Consider the following 22868-nt stretch of genomic DNA (forward strand, 5'->3'; position numbering starts at 1 on the left):
CTGAAGAATCGTTAGCTTAGAAACCTTGGGACTATAGCAGAATTTTTGTGTTGGTACGTGGTACATCATGTACTTTTGTATGAATACACACCCCAGTATTTCTCCCTAGGCACACACATTATGCTTGTTCCTATGTGTGCGAGTTCAGAATATATGATCTCTCTCACTAACCAAAATAAAGTAACGCTGCCAGGGAACCGAAGAACTGGTTTGGCTTTTTCAGTAGCAGTGCATGGTTTGAGCACCTTCACCTTCAGATAACCGTGCAACGTGGGAAAGAAGACAGATGATGCAGAAGCCTTCCTGGCTTTAGGACGTATATGTCTTTCCACACCTTGGAGGTTCTACGTTGCACCAAACCCTTTAAGCATTTAGTTTAGACTTAAGGTAGGCATAATTTCATCATGACTTGTCACATATGTGCATAACATAAAAGGTAACGACTACCTGACACCAGCTGCTTGAACCAGCCAGAGTACAATCAAGTTTGGTGCAACCTCTGTGCATAAGTAGTTATTCTCCCAAGTACAGAAGTAAAGCTTTGTGCTAAGCAATGATGGTAGCTGGCTCAGTCATCTCAGAACAGCATTATTCTTGCATATTTTCAAGGTTTTGGTGCAAAAATGTAGACTTGGCCCATGTTCTTTGGAAAAAATGCCTGGCCTATCCATAGCAGAGAATGCTGAATGTGTTGGTTAAAATTCTGCAGTTCAGGTTTTGGGCCAGATTTCTAAAGCACTTCTAAAGTTTATAAAGGAGTTTTCAAATGGCCCAAGAACCCATCTCCCCTGGAAATCCTGGGGAAGGTGAAGCTTCTAACTTCCCTGAATGCTTTGGTAATCTGGCTAAATGTTTTTGCCATCATCCTTGAAGGTGCCTGGGCTGGCTGAATGCAAATTCCCTGACGCACGGCAGCCTGTGCGTTCAGGCTGCTGTAGCACATCCTGCCAAACGAATGGTTTCTGCTGGGGATTTGGCAGATGCTCTGGACAAGGGTTTTGGAGCACTCCGTGCCCTTGCCCAGGTAACCTGCCCTCGGGGGCCTCTGCAGGTCCCTCCACACCGTTCCTTCCCTCCTGGTCCAGCCCCGTGCTCTCCTCAGAAGCAAGCACACGCACTTCTGTTGTGAGCAGTCATCTCCTGCTCCTGTGTTTCTGTACAAGGTGACTGCTGCTTCCAGGAGATGAAATGACCCTGCACTATCAGGTGTCTTCCCCATAGCAGCTCTTGAGCTCTCCTGCAGCAGGTGTCGAGGCTTTCCCTCGTATCTACTGCAAAGGGAAAGTCGAGTCTGAATATGAGTCCTATCTCTGAGGTGTGCTGAGGCAAACCAGAGACTGCAGGAAAAGGCCAGTAGTTGGCAGCACTGTCTGACAGCCTGAAAAAGCCATGTGAGCAGCTTTGGGGAAAACAAACAAAAAACAGAAACAAAAACCTCCATCAGTCCAAGGGAGGCCTAAATGTCCCAACACGCTAATGCTTCTGGGGTACTTAATGCCATTATTTTACACGATCCTTTTAGGAGAAAAATGACCAGTTTGGGAGCTGCCAGAAAATTAACATACCATTTCTGTTTCCTTCATGTAGTAGGAAGAAAGAGGTTACCAAAAGGACCTGTAAGGTAATGATGCCTTTTGATGTAGAGTCCCATAGTTGAATGAGAGATTGTGGTTCCAAGGCTGACTAAATACGAAGATCTGGTCCATACCTAAAACAGAGCTTAATGTCCTGTGAGTTAGTTTGTCATCAGTTTTTGGCTTTTGGTGTCTGTCCTGCTTACCTACCCCAGAGGACAGCACTGGGTAAGCACACTGACCCCGTAAACACTTGTGAAAAATGCTTTGCTTTTTTTTTTTTTTTCCCACACTGACCTCTCCCATTGAGACCTACTACTTCCAGGGAAAGCTGGCTCATGTGAGCAAGTGTTTATGTGATGGCTGTTGTTGATGTTGGTCTTGCAGATTTCACTGCAAGCTCGGGGGCTTACGCCAAAACTATGAAAACCAATAATCTTCCTTTTATTATATTATAAAACAAACTGTACTAAATGTATTTATTTCCTTTAAAATAAAAGGTACTGTTCTTTATTGCATTTCCCTAGTAAAACCAAGTTCATTAGTTTTATTGCACCATTTTTACTCATTAAAATTTAATAACATTTGTTGATGAAGCAAAGGAAACTAACTAAATTTTTAAATAATTCAGTGCTAACTTACTACCTTTAATATATGAAGATACTACATTGCTTTCTGTAGTGTTTTGAGCTGAATTCCTAAAGGCCCTTCATGATTTTAGTGGGTTCCCCTGAATTCATTTAACTATCAGGTTTTATTCTTGGTTTGAGGCTTGCTTTGTGGCTGGAAGAGTTTTCAGAGGGAAGGAAAAACGGAAAGCTTTAATGTTCTGTTCAGTCATTGCCCAGACTCCAAATGCAATTGCTGATCCCCTTGTACTGGCTAAATGGGAGAAGGAGAGTCTCATCCTCTAACTCTGTGAACATCTCAGATGAAGCAGCACAAGGAGAAAGTAAAGCCATTGAAGCTGAAGGACCAATCTGTTACTCAAATGTGTTACAAAAACGATAGGATAGCCGTGAGTTTTTGAAGCGCAGGACTTACAAGGAGGTTCCAGCCATCTCAGTGGCAAGTTTCTGAAACAGCCGTTCAGCGCAAGTGTTTGGGGCAAAGAAACATGCTGGTTCTAGGACAGAGCTTTCAGGTCGTTCGAAGAAATCATGTGAAGCAGGGCTGCCAGTAGAACATGCTGCCTGACGACAGAAAGTCTCTTCCAAGTCTGTATTCCCTGGAGTCGTGGCTCCTTTTGGTCTATAAACTGGAGTGTCCGGGGCATGCACAAAGCGATGCTATTCGATGGGAGAGCTGCCTGTGAATGTGCAGCTAGCTGAGCAGGATCTCAGCTGTGGTGCAACCTCAACATGAGGCCACATTGCAGCCCCAAGGCAGAAAAGCTGCATTTCTACTGCAGCTTTGCTGCTCTTAGCCACTTTCTTATTGTTTTGCCCCACTGTTGCACACTATTTCCCGGAGTGATACTTCAGCCTTCAGACTGCTGACTGATGCTGTGACATTGTTGTCAGAATTACGGTCTTCTGTGGGTGATAATAGTTTTTAAAACGGTATCATAGCTTGATGATTCAGCAAAACGCACTAGGATTTTATAGACACCTGGGGTTACAGATGTGCAGCAGGTGCTTCTATTCCAGCTCATTTCACTTTGCAGCAGTAACACGGAGTGTACACCAAAAAAATGTGCTTTCTTTGAACCAATTGGCTCAGCTAAACCAATGTTTTCACTAAGAAAACATCTCACAAATGCGTTTGTTTGAAACAGACCTTGAATGTTCATAGTTTCAACAAGGTTAATAACATTGGGACTTCTAGAAAATAAATAAGGATAGAGTTCATTTTCTCTTTAGTTGTCAAATGATGCAAATATAATTGCCTGATGATTTTAAATGAAATAGGTTGTCTACATACAAATTTTTTGAACGATCATGGAAATATCTCAGGTCCAGATTTACACTATCTTTCAGTGCAGTTGGTTATTTTTGGTGCTGCTTGCTCTTTTCTTAGACTTAAAAGGATTCTGTCAAGTTAAACAACATTTCTTTAGGATTTGTTTACCTTTGAGCTCTTCAAAGGAATGCATTAACTTATGTTAGAGAATGAGTAGTCCTTATATTAAGCATCTCTAAATAAGAAATTGCATGCAACTGTACCATGTAAGTGAAAAAAAAAAAGGCGTTACAAGATATTTTCAAAGGCCTATTTCCAAATAAATTCCCTTTTTCTAGTGTGGGTTCCTTAAAAATTGCTTGATCAGCACTACTTAACAGGAGAGACAGGATGTCCAAGGACAAAAACCTGATCTTCAGTGATAGCTGTCCTCCATATTTTGTTCTTCTGCGATGGCCATTTTTACTGGCTTTTTCTGTGTTAGCAGTTAACAGCCTGATTTCCTGTTGCTAATGTGAGGAAGGTTCTCCAGCCTCAGTGAAGTCTGAATACCTTTTCTTTAGAGGACCGGGGTTTCTAAAATAATTGCCACAGTGCGCCTGTCTGCTATCTGCCGAACTGTTCTTCCCTGAAGAGCATAGTGCTCTTCAGCTTCAGAGCCTAGTGTTCAGTGGAGGTGATCTAACAGGAAAAAAATGTATAGCTGGTTAGTGGGTAGACAGCTCTTTAGAAATTGATGGTAAACTTCCTCCGCCTCCCAACACTGGCATTTCCTTCTATTTATAATGTTTCCTTGTGAATGTTTTAGTTACATTGTAATCAACTGTGCTATTTGTTTGCAAAATTTGTGTCCATCATGACAGCATTTGCACAGGGATGAATGTACTTTTTCAGTTTATCTACAGCAAAGGGGGATTGAAATTACGGTATGTGTTTTTGCATCTGATTAATAAAGAAGACACTGTTTAAGCTCATTGCACTTGCTATAAAATGGGCTCTGTTTTAACCCACTTACACTTTTGGATTAGATGGTGACATCATGGGACAAAACAGAGTCTCTGTGCGGAGGCTCTGAGATAGTTGCTTGCAGTTGATGACAAAAACTTCTAAATGAAAGAATAGAAGTAAGAATTTAAAGAGTGACTTGAAGCTGGGTAATGTAACTATTCTGGTTACAGTATTTGAAGCTGGTGGAATGGCAAATTAGCAATTGCCCTTTCAGAGTGTGTGACAAGTATTACAGTGTTCTAAGTATTGTGTTCTACGTATAAATAACTTGGTAATTTTAGCAGGTAGCTACTTAATTTTCATGCAGGCTTTGTAAGGTCTTAGTCAATACTTTTGAGCTTGTTCTTTATCTTCTCTCTGCTTGGAAAAAAATCCAGAATCTTGTGCACCAGAGCTCTGGTTATTCTCTGAGGGCACAAAGTGACATTTTCAAATTTGTGAATGCAAAGTATCAAGACATGGCAGAAAAACCCTATAGATGTCAGCTAGTTGCAGCCTAGAAGTGTCCTCCACAATAAGCCTTCGATGAAACATAAAGTATTAACACAGTTGTGATGCTGGAATGGCTGTGACACCATAAAAACTGAAGTATTAAGCCATAAACTCTACAGCTCTCACCTCAGGCTTTTCATTTTGATTATGAGGAGACCCCTTGAATTAAAATAGTTTGAAATGAACCTCTTCTATGTCAAGAAGAGTAGATCATCTGGAACTAATGACTACTAGTCTACTGAATATTGTTACTGCCAAACCTTTCAGACTGAACTGTAGGTCTCTTCAAAGTGTATTTTACAGCTGACTGCTAACACAGTCATTGCTTTGTCTATGGTCCAGATCCAGGGCTTTATATTGAAATAACCAGTGAAGCTCATAAAAGGCCTGCACATGCATTTGATGGCGATCCTTCCAAGCACAGCAGCAGCTTTATGTATTGGCTTGGTAATGCAGAAAGACTATATTCAGCGTTGCTAAAGAAAATAGATAATTTGACTGATTTATTTACCAAAAAGGAAAATAGAGACTAATCTTTAAAATTTGGAACCTGGAATTCAAAGTCTGCCCTCAAAAGGCTCATACCTGCCCCAGATGGCTCTAACCTGACATGACAGAATCAAAGCTGAATATTTCTAGTAACTATGGTAGATATTTTTGTCACACAGTTTAAAGGTAACCCTTCTATGAAGTGCTGTTGTCTTAGTACTGCTAATTCAGCAAAATGATTCCATAAGCCCCTGTCTCAGATGAAGCAATAAATTACAGCTCCAAAAACCTTGACAGTGCATCTGATGTATTTTGCTAAAGCAGGCTAGCTGGGTCTTAGTGCCAGATGTTTAAGTGCACAGTGACTGAAATACCTGAGTGTCTGGGTGCAAAGCAGGTTAAAAATGGGGTTTCTCTTCAGGAGCCTTAAGTATCATTGAGTGCTGTAGGAAACGTGGCCCCAAAAGGGAAGGTTAACCATTTAGCATCTGGGCCATGAAGATAAAAGTGTGCACGTGGAAGACTGGAGACATTTATTCTTGTATTTGGCTTTGGGTAACTCCCTGAATTGCCACCTTGTGTGCTTCCCAACTGGAAAACCGGGGCAGAGGGAGGGAAATGGCAGTTCATTCTCTCGGGGATGCTGGAGAGGGAAAGATGTTCTTGGTCACCTGGTGTGATGATACTAGGTGGCCCTGGACACATAACAGTGAAGTCGTCGTCGTCCAGTTCTGCTGGGTTTGTGGTGTTTTCTTCGGAAAAGACCAGGTGTGAAGTGTGTTGAATGGTGCACATGGACCTGTCCTACATGGACTAATCAGATCTTACTGAGTCTACTGGTTGCATTAAAGAGGGGCAGGAACTTAAATTATGACACTTAAATTTGTTTGAAGTGTATGTTTAGAGAAAGAGAAAATAGTAACTAACGCAAAGCAGCATCTTGAGTTTGTCTGTCAGGAAGGAGTGCTGTTAGAAGAGGAAACCTTCTGTCGGTGTTTCAAACTGCACAGACCAGAAGAAGACATAAGTGGTGTGCGTGTGAACAGGGAGAAAGCATTCGCTGTACAGTAACAGCAAATGCGTCAGTTTTGGCCTGGAAAATACTAAGAGTCTATGCACTACTGTGAAGGAGTATACGAGAGAGAACTGAGAAAAGGACACTTATTACTGATTTTGTGCTCTGCAGAGATGTGCATCTTCACTGGGAAGTGTCTCTGAACTGTAAAAGACTGAAGATCACAACTGTAGCAGGCAGTTGCGAGGCTGAGAGAGGCTTCCACCCGAGTTTTGGAGAGATACCTGACTTTGCATTTTGGGGTGACTTCTGCACCTACTTTTTGAAAATTAAGCTCTGTTATGGCCCCTCCCCATTCCGGGTGTCTTCCCTTTCAAAGCATGCAAAGGATTCATTTCCTGCTGTGTGTCAGCCTGTCCTTTCGTATTTGCACCCTCTGTCGAGAGCACGGACACGGCTCTTTCCGTGGTGGTGCTGCCTTGGATGCCTGGCTGCACAGCTTACCAGCTGGCGCTGCGGGGCACCCTGCCCCTCCACCCTCCCCTCCAAACTCTACATTTTATGAGAAGCCTAAAACAGAGTTGCGCTTCCCCTCACCCCCAACTGAATCCTTGAGGACAGATGGGAACCTTAACCCCCTCAACCCCCAGTTACGTATGGCTTTCTTTGGGGGATCTAAATGCACGTCCCTCGTGCAAACCTGGCTGATTACAGCTGAAGCGTAGCGTGCTGGCATTCCCGCGGCGGCCTGCCCTTCTCCAGGCACCCCCGCTCGCAGGGATGTGCCGCCGTGTTGCCTAGAGCCCTTCATGGCACGTCTGCGGTGAATAGCTCCTTGAATGACGATAGGCAGTGTCAGCAAAAAGACCTGAAGCGCTGCACATGACTCAAGATGCAACAATTTACTGTCACATTATTGCGATTACTCTCTGCAAATTAGGCTGCAGTTGGGTACCTTCACATCATTTATTTATGTATTTATTTACACTTCTCTCCAGTGCATCGTCTGCTGCCGTGCCCATCTACCCTTTCACCTCAGCATCCTTGGAGGATCTGATATACAAGAAGAGTGATACAGCTTAGTGGGAAATGCTTTATATGGCTAGAAAGCACATGCATAAAGAGGAGAAACTGCTTATCTCAAGTCCTCATCCTTTGTTTTCTTTGTCTGTGGCACAGGGATAAGCCTGGCCAGAAACTTTGTACACTTCCAGACTGATTCTCACTGATTACTATAATTTTTGTTGACTAATCTGTTAGTTAACAGATCTGTGCTTGAGAAAATCAAGGGTTGGGGGGGGAGGTGTGAGGAGGGCAGTGCTTTGAAGAACCCTCGCTTTGGTTGTTCAGGAAAATAATTACTTCGGCTAGATGTTGCATCTTTGTGCTCTGATGCTTCTTGGGGGGAGCTAAAGCTCTGTTATCTTCCTCATCTTTCTCCTGATTCTGGCCTCGCCATCAGAGTGCGCTTCCCGGGTCTGCCTTTGCTCAGTGCTTCCTTAATAAAGCTGCCGGCCATCGTTCCGACGAGGACTCTGCCTGCGCAGGAGAACGGGGTGCAGGGCGCTCAGACCGCCGCGGTTCATCAGCGGCCATGCAGCACGTTGCAGCTTTCAAACCGTTCGGGGATTCACGTTGTCACTGGGAAAAAAGATTCTCAGTTTTGTATATGGAAAAGCAGTAATTGTTTTCCTAAGCAGATTTAGTGGTAAGAGAGTTGTGCAAGTCAAAATGACTTGCAAAATGGCTCTAACTGCTCTGGTTTTTACAAAGTCCCTTGGCTCTTACTGTGCTCAGCTCCCTTTTTTTTATTATTATTATTCCCTGCCCTTCACCTTTGGGAAGAACTCCAGAGCAGTCCATGGCAGTCTGGCTGGATCGGACACATCTCCTAGGGAAAGTGGCATCAGGCGTTTCCCAGGGGCTTCTTTGCTAAGAATGTAACCTTTAACACTGGCTCATCATTAACTGCAGTCATTTAACATGAAATGCCAGTAGCAGGGTGTTTTTTCCAGTTACCATAGCAACCCCGTAGGGAACCAGCTGGTGTCAATAAACAAAAATCCACTAAACCGCTATTATTTTTTGAGATGCCTCTATTAATACAGTTTGGTTTATCTCCAGAGTCAGGTGGCTGATGAGTTCAGCTTGGGATTTAATCCCTTCACCTGCTGCTTGCTGGGTTTGTGCATCTGCACCGGAGTGTGTTTTGTCTGACGCTCCCTCCCCTCCGCGAGGACCACGGTGCTGAAGCGAGTTTGTAAAGGCTCATCTGTCGCCCTGCCCTTCGGATGCCAGCGCAGCATTGCAGTTGCCATGCCTGATGACCAGGAATGTCGCTGCGAGGGGTGGAGCAGAGCATCCCACAAACCTTTCATTTTGCTCTCTGCCATTTAATATTTTGTAGCTGTTCTTTTAATACGACTAGGAAGGGGGTGTCTCTGCATTCCACCCGTCCTCGTATCTCATCAGGTATCTATCTGGAGCCCTTTGCCCTTACCATGCTTAAACTTGTCAAGCAAGTGTTTTGTGTCGCGGGAACTGACACTCGTTTTTCCTGCTGGCCTATGGAAAAAGGAGGATGAAAACATCTGTATAATTTTCAGTGCTTTTATTCCCTGCTCCCCTCCCTGCAAAGGAACGAGCTTTTGGAGGAGGTGAATGGAAGAGGGGTATACCTTATTTCTTGGCGAAGTTTGAGACAAAACATCTTCAGTATGAGCCATCCAACAGCATCGCACACTATATTGAGAAAGCTATGCAGGTATTTACTGAAGTGACCTCACTTCTGTTATGAATATTGTCCTTGCCCGTTAACCACATCTCATGATACTTAGGGTCCCATGGAAACAGAACTAATTAAAGCAACACTCATAAAAGCCAGTGTAAATGTCAGATTTCAATGCAAGCATCCACTACCTGGATACAGAAACACATCCAGAATTCAGACTCACATGAAGAAGCAGAGTTATTTTAATTTAACTAATACAGATACTTGAGGAAAAAAAATCATTGACTAAGTAAAAATGATTTTGGAATTATTTATAACTACTACGTGTTATTTAAGAGAAAATGTCTTCCTCCCACTACCAGAAAGAAATATTGACACTCAGAAAACCTAATTAGTGATGGGCCAGGAGGTAAATTTGAGTATAGTTCTCAGTGTCCACCTAGTCCTAAATGTAATTCAGTTGCAAAACTGGTACTGTGATCATTTCTACAGTATTTCCAAGAGTATTGTAGAGCATTAGAGTAATGTTATGTACCACTATGCATTGTTTCCTGTTTTTCTATCACTTTCCCACCTCATATTTTTCATGGTCTGTGTTCTAGATGTCAAATCTGCAGCTCATGTAAAATGTATAGCTTCTTTTTTCCAGTGATGTGCATTCCTTTGGTTCATCTTGAACGTGTGGGACAGTATGACCTCTGAGACAGGTTTTATTTTTCAGGATGTCTTACTGTCAAAAACTGTAGCTTAAGACTTTTAAGAACTCTCCTGAAGTACTGCCTGAATGAAAAGGATTTATGCATCCTGAAAAATAAAATACTTCAGTTTTTGGGTGCTAGACACTGTTCTCATTGCAACAGTGATAGCTGCAGGGAAGAGCTTAAACTGTGCTCTGTTCTGAACTGCACATAACTGTAATCAAATAGGGCACAGCGAGAAGTATTATTTCTTACATGACACATTGCAGATGGAATTGGAAAAAAATCCTAATAGTTATTAGGACTTTAAGTTAGATAAAAAGATGACCATTTTCCAGGGTAACCTCTGGATTCCCCATGTACTCTGCTTGCTTGTAGATAAATAAACAAGCTTCACCCTCAAGCAAATTACCTACTGATATGGTGGTGTCAAAGCACTTTGTTACTATATAATTCAATCCAGAAAAACATTTTGAATTCAATTCAAGTGGTCATAAGTTGTTTGTGTTTCTGTAGAGAAGTACAGCATTATGAGTTCAGAAAGTCTCACTGCTGAAACGCAGAAGAAAGGCAGAATAAATTCATAGTCAGAACTCAAGCTGAATAAAACGCTAAAGAAATTGTCCTTTCCACAGACAGATTAGAGTTGCTCGGGTGTTCCAGCATGAATAAAATTGCAAAAGTGACTTTTTGGGGTTTTTTTTGGTCTGCCTAACTGAAGAACAAGTAAGTCCCTCTTGCAGTTTTAGGCAGAGCAGTCCTGGGCAGATTGGATCTGAAAAGTGAGCTTTCGTTATTAGGGGCTGTGTCAATGGAGATTGTCATTTATTGAGCAAAACAATCAGGAATCAGTGGTACATCCACAAAATGGTTGGACATGTGGTCAGAACCAGCCTTACATAAATGTAATAACTTTATTTTAGGACTGCTTCTTCTATGAATAGCTTAGCCTTTGTCATGAAAATTTATCTCTATAGACCTACTGATTTTAAGACAAATTTCTTCTGTAGTTGTCTAGTCCAGTCGTACTACCTGAATATTTCAGTATAACATAACACACATGTATTTTAGAAAATCATCTAGTTATAAGTTAGAGGAGTCTGGAGGTGAAGCATTCCCTGTGTCTTGAAGTAAGTAACTTCTCCTTTGGATCTCTTTAACTATTGAAATTAAGATCGAAAATAATCTCTCTAACACAAACCTCTATGCTCTTGTGTTCTGTAGAAATGTTTAACTGGTAGTGGTGCAGCAGGGGGATTGCTTTTGCTTGGTATTTATAAAGATTTCTACAGCAGTCATTAACCTTAAGATACTGATTATCTTATCTTATCTGATTATCTTATCTAGTAATTATGTGGGTTCATTGTGTTGGGTTTTGGGATGTACGCCATGTTCTCAGGTGTGCCTGTGGCACTGTTTTTATTTTCTTTGTTTAGAAAAATGGTGTGCTCCTTAATTAAGTTTGTCACCATTGTAAACCCCTTGACTTGTGTCTCTCAGCCTCTAGCTGCTCTAATTGCACTTTTCAGAACCTCTTCCCATCTCTGTCCCCTCTCCCCCCACAGGTGATCAGAACTGAACAGGAATCCCTCTGAGAATACCACCTTGGCATTATCGCAATGCGTTTAAATAGCTTCAGTATAATTTTCCATCCTGTTTCTTTTTTCAGACTCTTGGGACATAGTCTGAGAATTTCTAGGGCCTTTTGAGTAATACGGCCTCACTGTGTACAGATACTCTTTCCAATGTCATTTCCCTTCAGCGGGCGTTCATTGAACTGCTCTGCCAGTTCATCCCACCTTCATCTATTTTTTCCGGTTTCTTCTAAAATTCAGCAATACATTTTCTGGTGAGTGATGTAAATGTACTGGTCCCATCTGTTCATGTGATGTGAAATGACTATGCTAAGAAACTGCAGTTATATACTGACTTTTGGAGAGCCTTAATGTTAGTTTTCATCTTAGAAGAGATGATCTAATTGTGTAGTATGAAAAGAGAGTTGGTGTGGAGAAGGAGGATAGGGACCAGTTATTTTTCCAGCAAAGGAAGAGCTGCTAAATGTAGTAAGTTTAAGATGAATGAAGGGGAGCAACTTTTTCCACAACATACAGCTAATCTGTGGAACTGCTTGCAGGATGGCTCAAGAATGAATGGGTTTAGGACACATCCAGTGCCTGTAAGCGTGGTGATCTTTGACTTTGTCTCAGGACAAATTCAGAAATTGTTGGTCAGGAGCTGAGATCATGCAAGTGAGGAAGGCTCATTCTATGCCTGCCTTAAAGACACTATACTGGGTTAGACTGACCTCCTATTGGGATTATTCTTCTGTTTTCTCTTACTGAACATTGACATTTCTATTGTTTTTCTGTACGCTTGCCATTATCTCTTAAAATAGAGGAAAGATATAATTAAAATACTATGAAATCTTCAGGTGGAGACAGGAGTATGAAGAAGGTGCAGGCAGCTACACACTACTGTTTAATTCTCATGGTTTGAGGAATTTTTGGTTTTTTTTAAACATAGAAGGCAACAACGTTTTATGTCCTGGTTTGCAGATAAGGTTGCAGAAATTCTTCGGAACCATGCAGATGTGGGACAACAAAGTTTTAGCTTCTGACAGAACTGAGGAAGTGCTGCCTTCCAGCAGAAATGTAAACATGATGACTGAACAGGAGCTTTGCGTTAACCTAAAGATAATGAAAACTTTTTTCATAGCACAGGTGTTTATAAAAGATTATACTTAAAATATGAATGTCCAGTGAAAGACATACTGCAGTTTACAGTCTTCCTATAGAAGGTGCTTTCATTGGTAAGCTTGTTAGCCTATAGACAGCATCAAACTGTATGTATTCACTTCATGCCAATGAAATTATTAGTACACATGCATCTCTTCCTATCTGCTTTCCCCAAAGAGATTACTTTAGATTATTTCTGAAAGGAATAATTTCCAGGGGAAAACCACAGTAACTACTAGAAATCAGTCTTTGTAGACCTATAATGCAATCCTTACTCACTAACAGTGAATCTAGTTATGGTATTTAAAATATGTTAATACTTTATGGTAACCATGGGGATAGAATAGGATAACAATGGATATTAATTATATGACTAACTCTTACAGGCTATGTGCCTAGGTCTATCTGCCTGCAGATGTCAGAACCTTTCCTGAAACTTGGTCATTGAACTCAAATAAGCAAGGTGGGAATTCTGCTCTGATAGCTCTTTCCCCTGCTGCTGTTCTTTGATGTCATGTTTAGTCTTGATTGACTTGTTTTTATTTTCACTCTACATAGACATCATCGTCATGTGAAATCTGAATTTGCCATGTTATTGTCTGTATTGTATTATATGAGTGACAGTGCAGTGACTGGAGTCACCACATTACGTGATTAAGTAAAACATGTTTCATGAGGATACAGTTTCTCTGTGGCAGGATCCTTGATCTCTCCTAATTTCCCAGCTGATGCGTGACCTGTGAGATCAGATGCTCTGCTGTGCTATGTGTGAATGTCTGTTGTAGTAGGAAGATTAAGACCAAATTTTAGGAGCTGGAAATGTGACCCAGCGTAGCTGTAAACTCTTGTAGAACCATTCACCATGGTGAGGACCTGGGAGCCAACTTTTGTGGCTCGGATGAACTGCGCTTCACTCTAAGAAGCCCTAAACCTGATTTCCCCACCTGAAGTCACTGAAATAGTGCTAAACAGTAGTATGGAGCTGGAATCAAATGGAACCCTCCAAAAACAGCTATGGGTCTTATCAATGCTGTTGCTTGCTACCTCTGATAGGACACTTTCTCCGTTCTCCACGCTGTTGTGATTACTGAGATTTTGAGCCCAGGTACCTTGCAGTCCTTAATATGTTTATTTTCACATGGTTTATGAGGCTAAGCAGTGCTAATTTCTCTTTGTGCAGGTGAGTAGAAAAAGGCTGAATAATTTGCCTAAGGTCATAGAGGTCTGATGTTGGGAAGAGCTAAGAATCAAACCCATATCTCAAGTACTAAGCTAGAGCTTAAAACATACAGCTTTTCCTTTTCCTCCTTAAGAGGTACCACTTGTCTCTCCCTTCCAGACTGTTTGAGCTCTACAGAGCTCAGATTCACATTCCAGGTTACACTGGAAAAAGATGATTCCCCCTCAGTTTACAACTCTTATTTTCTCAGAGCAGAATGAACTTCAAAAGAACTTGTAAGCAAGCCATTAATTAGTTTAGGATTAAATATTAATTTTAAGTTACGTTTTCTAAGAAGTTTAGCATCTGTGCCAGTATTGTCTTTGTCCTGAAGGTTCTTAGTGAGGGAGTAACGAAACCTCTTTAAACTTTTCACACCATTAAAATTAATTGAAATTGTGTGTGGAAGCTCTATTTGAGGAAATTTGTTTGCAATTAAGTGAAATTATTGATGATAATTTCTGACTATGTAATGATGGGTTTTAGGAAATACATAATGTGTCAGTAATGTGGGCCTTTTTACCCTTAAGTTACTGTTAGCCACTATCTTCAGTGTGTTTGTCTGGTAATTTCCACTAAGGGGAGAATGTGGAGTGCGTCATCCAATTGAGTGGATGCTCCTAGTACTCCTCCTGGTACCTCTCTCTCCCTCAGTCTCAGGACTGATTGCAACACTCCTTTGAAGGGTTGGAGGAAAGCTGGACTGATCAGTTCAACAATCCCTCCTGCCTCTTTTTCCCCCAGCCAGGCTTGGGATGCAAAGCCAGTCCTGCTAGAAGTTGTTATTAAAGCAATAGAGTCACGGACTTACTTAACTTTATTTCAGGTACCTTAACAAAGAAATACATTTTTCCTTTCTAACTGTGAGCTGGGTGGATAGCTCCTTCTGCAGGGCCAACAGCCAGTGTGTTGGCAGTTTTTTATCATCCTACTGTGCCTCCTTGTTTCCTCTTCCTCAAAGAGTTCAGAGGTCCAAACTAGGGTCACACCAACATGCTCAACATGCGCGTGCCTTTGAAAGCATAACTGGCACACAACCAAACCCACAGGAGGCTGTGCCCGTTAGGCCTTCTGGCATACAGGACAGGTCAAGTCCCTTCAGCCCACCATGCTGAAAAAGAGAAAGTGATTTTTTAGGGTGCCCAGAGAGGACCTGCCATGGACAGAGCAGAGCGTGTTTGCTGCTCTGTGCTTCACAATTCATGGTTTAAGTAACACAGAAAAACAGAAAGTTGGAAGGTGCCTGGGTGCTGCCATTGAAGAGCTGCAAGGAGTAAGGAGCTGTCTGCCCTATAAAAGGTACTAGTTAAAGGTGAACAGGAGCTGCTGCTCAGTAATTTCCCCCAACACCACAATGGAGGTGTTTTCTCAGGAGCTGGGTGTTAGGAAGGAGCCGCACAAGGTTGGGGCTGTTAAGGGCCAGGAATCCCTTTGAGTCTGTATAGCAGGCGTAATGGGTTGGCATGTGTAAGGCCCAGCAGTTTCTGCAAGCAGTTCTAAGTACAGACAGCTATATCTAAAGTCACATTTGGACCTTTGTCTCCACACCCAAAAGATCAGTTTCAAATCAGAACAGATCACATCATAAGGCTTTGGGAGAAAGAGGCTTCCCCAAGTTAGGTGAATAAGACCTTGTGAAGAAACTAAATTGGAGGATGCTCTTTCAGCTAAAAAGGGGGGGAAAATGGGTAACTGCTGTAAGGATGAGACAAAGATCAAGGGTAGTTTAATTACACTACAGGAGCTGAGCAGTTACTTTGTTTCAGCCCTCTGTAAGGATAGTGAAGGAAACTCATCAGGAAAGGAAATGAAGAATATAAAGGGCAAGGAAATGGAAATTACTGTAGTCAGAATGTGTAAAAAGCCAGGAAGTTTTAATGCATGTGCAAGGTACATGGATAATCTCCCATCTCACACCACGTACTACTTTTTTCCATTAATACTTACAACTCTCAATGTTGTTGAAGGTCCCTGGTGGGTATTGTGACAACACCAGTGCAGTACAGCCTCATCCTCAACCTGATTTTGCCATCTCAGAGTCTTGTTTCTACAAGGCTACAACAGTAGTAGTAATACAGTAGTCAAGTTCCACTGATTTAAGTAGGGCTTCCTTTAGAGCTACGTACCGTGCAATGTGAATTTGGATGGAGGGTGCGTACACTCCCTCCGTTTCTTGTGCAGATACATTTCCAAAGCAGCTGTTTGTAGCTAACACCGTTCGTGCAGTGGCAGTGACCAGGGGCAGAACTCTTTAAAATTCTCCCTTAGACCTGTGACTCCTGGTTTTCAGTAGGACTATGTAAAGCAAAATAATCCATCTCCAGATGAAAGACAATAGAATGGGAAGTTAGGGAACTAATCTCTGGTGTGCGGATATGAGATACACAGATCTGTAACAGATTAGTGGAGAAACTTGAGACTAAAAGCAGAATGGAAGGCAGTAAGAGTATCAAATGCTGTCCAATCTAGATTTGTATGTCACACCTGTAAACACAGTGTCTGAGGAAGACTGCAACTGATGGCTTAAAGAACTTAAGTGTGCTGTCAACTGTAGTCTTGCTTATACATATACAATGGCAAGTAAGTACCTAGAGCTTCAGTACATTTCAAAAAGCAAAATAATTTGTCTTAAAAAAATAAACGTCCATTCCAGAACTCTGAAGAAATCAACCAATCATAATTTCTAAAATGTATCCAAAAATTAGCACTTCAACTTTAGTAAAAGGTCACCAATGTAGTCTAAAAATAATCCTCATTGTTACAGTCGTGTTTCCCCAAGTTCAAAGCTTTTTTGGTGGGTAAAGCCAATTTCTAAGGAATCAGATGAGTAACTCGTGTCAGGCTGTTACTCTGCAGCCATGTGGTTCTGTGCTGTATTGTTAATCCAACAGCAGTGACACCTTTTAAATTATGACATTGGCTACAAAGCCTTATGTTTAAGATGTGAAAGGTCTTTGCATGTTGTGTTGTATTCATCTGTGTTTAGTACTTAGGATTCATAATTTCAGGCAGGCTAAAAGTGTACATTTGAAAGAAACCTGCCAAAGAAAGCAAGCTGACATGCTATCTGGGAGACTCTTGGAGCATTCAAGAAAACAGTCAATTTTGCTAGGCTTGTAATAAAACTGTGATAGTTGGCAATATTGGTTTAAGATTTTGGCCCTTTGTGTTTTTCTAATACCTGTTGTCCTCAGTACCTATTCCATCTGACATGACGTTTTTGATATGAAAAGTTATGGAAGCCCATCATGGTGACTCTTGTGTCTGAACCGATCCAGAATTCAGGGCTGGATAACATGGTCTAAATCTACGTCAGGAAGACAGTACAAACAATACAGATTTAGAAGAACAAGGCAACAAGCAAAAGGGAGTTGCCAGAGGCTTAGCTGTTATGTCCCCCAATGTTGTCAGTACAGCCAAACTCACATTTGACCTACCCTGAAACATCACAGTCTTGTACAAAACTGAATCAGCTTCAGTTCTTGTTTTGCACAGCTAAACCCGATGAAAGCTTGCAAAACTCAGATTGCCCTGAGGACTCCTCACTCTTAATATGGCAAAGACAATGTGAGCAAAAATAAATTTTGGTGTTAGAAAGTTGTTTCTTCATCTTTTCTTTATGTTATGACCAATAAGGGATGTTCCTAATAAAACCATGGGAGGTATCTTGTTTAGTAATGTGTAGGGATTTTGATGCATATTGGGCTGTTTCCTCATCTGGAATAAATTGGTCTGATTGCCCTAATTTCAGTGCAATGTGATCTCTCCCAAGAAGTGGTAGAGAACAGTCTTGTGGTTCTTCAGAGCAGGACGTCGCACTTTCTGTGCATGCTAAAATGTAAACATATGGTTTCATGGAAATGAGCATGTATATAGTCCAAAATAGAAATATGTTGCATACCAGGAGAAGGAATCTCAGCTGGTGTCAGTTCAAGTAATGGCAGATGTTCAAGTTGGTATCTTCAAGTAATCTGAAGATCTATGTAGCTGGCCTCAGGGATGCTTCTTGCACTGCTTTGGAAAGGGGCTTTGCAAGGAGAGATTGCTTGAAAGTTGTCTTTAGTCTAGATTTTCCACAAATTTTGCTCAGGAAATTCATCAGAAACAACTGATAGGGCAACTCCTACATCCTTCCAGAGAAAAGAAGTAGATGAGACTTCCTCTTCCAGTTTTGCAGACCTGAGCCTTAGCAATAAATGAACACCTCTTTTTGCTGGCTGCAGCTAAAGTTTTCTGATAGTTTATCATGTGTGCCAAATTTGGCAAATGGCTAAGAACTTTCAGTATGTAGAGAGGAAGAACTTGCTAAGAGCGGTCAGGTGTATGACTCCATGTAAACATTAGTGAGAGTTGGTCTTGGTGGTTCACTGCAAGGTGGCCTCACTGTGATGCAAACTGGAATAAGGTGGCAAAATGGTGTAAATCTACACTGTGGGATTGGTGGAAAGGGATAAAATTAGATTCTTGAAGCAAGTCAGCTTCTTCTTCAAGTTGTGAGAAGCAAGATATGAATTTAATTGGTAAAGACTGCTGGGAAGAGTGTTGTTATTATTTGGAGATGTTAAACTCAGTTTAAGGTTCCAAATGCAAGAACTGGGTAACTGATGCATGTAGAAATCCTTTTAGTGATAAGAGTGAGAAATGATAGTTTGTGCTCACCACAAGCTTTCTTTGGAAAGTCTAAAGGAGGTTTGGCGATCAATAATTGAGTGTAGTAGCTGCTTCTGTGTTACTTAAAATTTGTACTAGATTGGGAAGAAGCAAACTGAGGCAAAGTGAGCAGTGCTGTTCATTGTTACTGCTGCAACACGCAAAGAAGGAGTTTGCAGAGAAAACAGGACAATGTTGTGACTGGCTGCTTGGTTGTCTTAACTTGCGTGAAGAAAAAAAATCTGGAAACTGGTATAATCTGGGGTTAGTTGGCTGCCTGGGGACAGAGCTACCCTGTTCCTTTAGGAAGAAATTTGTTTAGATGGCACCACTGCTCTGCTGTGGTACCGTTCCGTAGAGATGAGAGAGATACGGATAATTCTAGTTCTTTCTAAACCTTCACAAGGACTACAAGTGCATCAACAACAGAGTCAAGTTTCCTGAGCAGCTGGCAGATGTAAAACTGCTGGTGTGGGTCCTGAGTAGTACCTATGCTGTCAGATTAGACTGACTGGGACAAAGGCCAAGCACGTGAGGGAGACAGCGAAGAGGTCTTTGCTGGAATTAGTACATCACAACTTTTTTTCCCAGGCTTTCCCAACTTCTCCCTCTTCTGATGCTGTGTGGACACTAGAGATTAGCACATTGTAAAAAGGTACAATGGATCTTCATTTTAGGGAGTAGCATTCCCTTAAGGGACAGAGAGTTGGATTCATCTGTCTAGGTGGAGATTTGTGCATGAGCTGGTCATGTAGACCTTGTAAAGAAGAAAAAGAAGTGCTTCTAGCATATAATTTACCTCATCAGAAACTAGATGTCTGAATTAGCTCAAATGGGTAAAATGCTAAAAGTGCCTTCACTGACAACAAAGGTGTCAAGTTCAGAAGCAGATATATCTACCTTGTAAATATATCACATGAAGTAAGGCAATTTCTATTGAAGGCAGTCATGGCCAGAAGGCTGTAATGAGCATCAAACTAACCCTACTTTGCATTACCAGGGAGGAGGAGAGAAAGGAAATTCCATCACGTAGACTGGAGTTTTCTAAAAATGACTTACTAGGAGTTAGTGTCTTGGCCCTGACACTATCAACAGAAGTTCTGGTGCTGACTTTGCTGGGGCTGTTAATTCTGCATGTCTCTGGAGACCAAATGGGTGCCCGTCCTTGCATACCTCTAATCTAGCTCCGCTTAGCACAGCATATTGCCATCCATCAAATGCCAGAGGGGATCTGCATTATATACAAAAAATAGGTGTAAATCGTATCTTTCACTCAAAAAAGGCACAAGTGTTTTCCAGAGTAAGATAGACTAACCTCCCTCAGCTGGGCTTTGCTGCCCTCCTAGCTCTAACACTGTTATTATCAATGATGTTGATATTTTCCAACATTTAGTTTACCTGACTCTGCTGAGTTAGAATTAATTTAGAAGAAAATTGGTACTTAAACCTTTTTACATAATAAAGTAACTCTCTTCCAGCTCTATTAAGGCGCATAAAGTATATAGGGGATTTGATAAACAGAAACATGCCAAGGCCAACAAAATGCTTTGCTCGACTGCAGAGAGTGTCAACATAATTTTCTGGGATTAGATCCTTGCTCCATGGTGTCTAGTATTTTGGCGTGGCAGGGTGGTCATGAGTGTTTCATTCTAGTCTCTAAAAGATGGGGAAGAGCTTATCCCTAGATTCGTGATGGCTTTAGTGCCTTCTAGTATGTTTTTCCTGACATTTAGTCTCACTTCCATCATGTGTTTCCCTTCTTAGTCACGTTATGCATTGTGCTGGACCTAGAACTTTTTGCTGTTAGTTCTTACTAGGCAAATATGCGTTCAGTTTTAGTTGATGAAGAAAAAGGTCCCATAAAATTTGGCAGATGAGAGTAGAAGAACTGAAACTCTCTTGAAAATTGTAAGCTAATAATCAATCTTAACAGACTCCTAAGTGTTCTTCAAGAACTTCTACAAACCGTAGCAAATAAAGTCTCATCACCTCCCAGTGGCCCAGGATTGTATTAATACCCTTGTTTTGCTAGTGGAAATTTTGAAATGCAGACACTTGCCTAAAAGAGAGCAACAGTGTTTAGAGGAGGCTCAAAGACTCCCAGCTTCTTGTTGCCAGTTAATCCAATATCCTTGTAAAAAGCAGAGACAACTTAAATTGTGTTTACAAAAATTAAAGACCAGATGAAAATTGAGGTACCAAAATGACATGGGAGGACTTACAAAAGAATTTTTTAGTCACTGATAACAGTCGGAGACTGCAGGATACTGAGATGTCTGAACACCAGGCTTTTCTCTTTGTTTCTTTATAGTTCTGATGCCAATTTAAAGTAATATTTCAAAATAATAATAATTTGAAAGGAAAATGAAACAGCCTAAAAACCCAGCGGGTAAATTATCAACATTGTCTTAAGAAATAGCCTGGCCTTCTGATCTTTTCTTGAGCAGGAAGAAAAAAAAAACATAGCAAAGGAGATGTTGTGTGAATTACGACAGGGAGAAAGGGGAATGCTCTGCTCTCTGACCCAGGATGACAATATCTACAGGAGAAGTGAGAAATCATGTGATGGGTTTTCAATGGCTGTCTTGTCAATGGATGAGGAGGGAGAGCAAGAAATATTTTGGAAAGGTTGATGGACAAGCCATCTGCAAAGTGTTAATTCCTCTGCTAAGCTATCTTGTTGAGCGAGTGAAGAAGAAAGTTTTTACCTGGTCAGGGCTATCCAATACCTTATCACGCCATTCTACCTAGTGAGTTTTTAGTGGAGGTGATGCTTTTACTCCAGTGCTCTGGATCTGGATGACAGCATTGCTGACCCAATGAAAACTATATAGAAAGGAAGGCTCCAGTTTGGTTTAATTTAAAGAATGATTATAATCTCCATGGGCATCTTCTAGCTGATCTCACAATTCTGGTTCCAACTACTGGGACAACAGGAGAGGGAAGATGGTTTCTTTCTTATCAGCATATTGACAGAGGGTAAGGAGAAGACTTAGAGAAGGAGATCTGAGCAGAGGGACGTAGCCTCTGATGCTCTAATTCAGCTAGCAAAGACCAATTAAGTTACCTGGTTGTGGATAGTGATGGCAGATGAAAAGTGGACCTGACTGTGGAGGAGAGGGTGATGATGCACCTTGGCAGACGGTTACTTTGTCTTCCAACAAAGGAAGGGGCAAGCGGAAAGCAGTCAGGAAGGAAGCAAACTGAAAGGGGGCAGGGGTAGAAAGCAGGTGACGGGAGAAGGAGAGAGGAAACAGAGGGCAGATGAAGGGTAAGAAGAGCGAAGAGGAGAGGTCAAGAAGTAGGATGTATAACTGAGGGGGCTCTTAGGAGCTTGAGAAACAAGTTCTGAAGAAGAGAAGGGGAAGGTTGAGAGTATATAAAAGCAAATTCTAGGAAGAAAAGATTAGGGTATGAAAAGTAAGGCACTGATCAGCTTTGTCCTGAAAGATTGTTACAAATTCTACCTGCCACTTGAAGCTCTCCATTTAAATTGTGCTTCTTGAAGGCTGTGTTTGAGGTGTGAAGCCCAGACAGCTCACCTGGTTGTAGTCTCTGGACACGCAAAGCTCTGAATGAGTCAGAGGGGTATGAACCATGGCACAGTGGTACTGCATGCTCTTCCTCTCCCTTGGACATGTTAGTGCTGGAGCTTGCCAGCGTCAGTGACCAGAAGGGTGAGGGTTTTGTTCTGTTAAAAATATACGTAGTTGAAAACATCCCATTGAGATTTTGGATGTGAAGGTGATGGCCCACCATATAAAAGTAGCTTTTGCAAAAGGATGGCAGTACCTGCATGTATTCCTGCAAAAACTATCTCCTCCCTGGGAAACGGGAAGAGGGATGTTAAAGGAAGGTAATTTTGTCACCAAAACAGAAATAATTTTGGAAGGCTTTTAATTGTCTTTGGACAAAAGACTTTTTAGGTTGTTTTTGTTTGTTTTGTTTTTTGGCAGTTGATGAGAAAGCAGAATATTCTTACGCGGAAAGAAATATCTAAAAATCTTCAGATTTAGTATTTGTGTTGTTGTTATCAAACTGTAATTTAAGATCAGCTTAATGAAAACTTGATGTGATAAGAGTTTTATACGTGAAGGTTTGTGTTGTATTGCTTATGATTTCCTTTCTTTTTAGATGGTGCCATTCTGCAAGAAAATAATGCTGAGTGATCTTAATTCTAAATTAAGAGTTAAGTTCTTGGACAAGTAGTAGCAAGGGAAAAAGATAAAGGCAGGAGAAAAAATAGAATAATTACACCTATATTGGTGTTTGCGATTGTGCTCTGAGCTTGCACTTTCCAGCTTTTAAAAATACTTGTATTTTACTGTGAGTTTTACAAAAAAATGAGGAAAGAT

This window comes from Rhea pennata, chromosome 4 (genome assembly GCF_028389875.1).
Source record: "Rhea pennata isolate bPtePen1 chromosome 4, bPtePen1.pri, whole genome shotgun sequence".
Taxonomy (NCBI): Eukaryota; Metazoa; Chordata; class Aves; order Rheiformes; family Rheidae; genus Rhea; species Rhea pennata.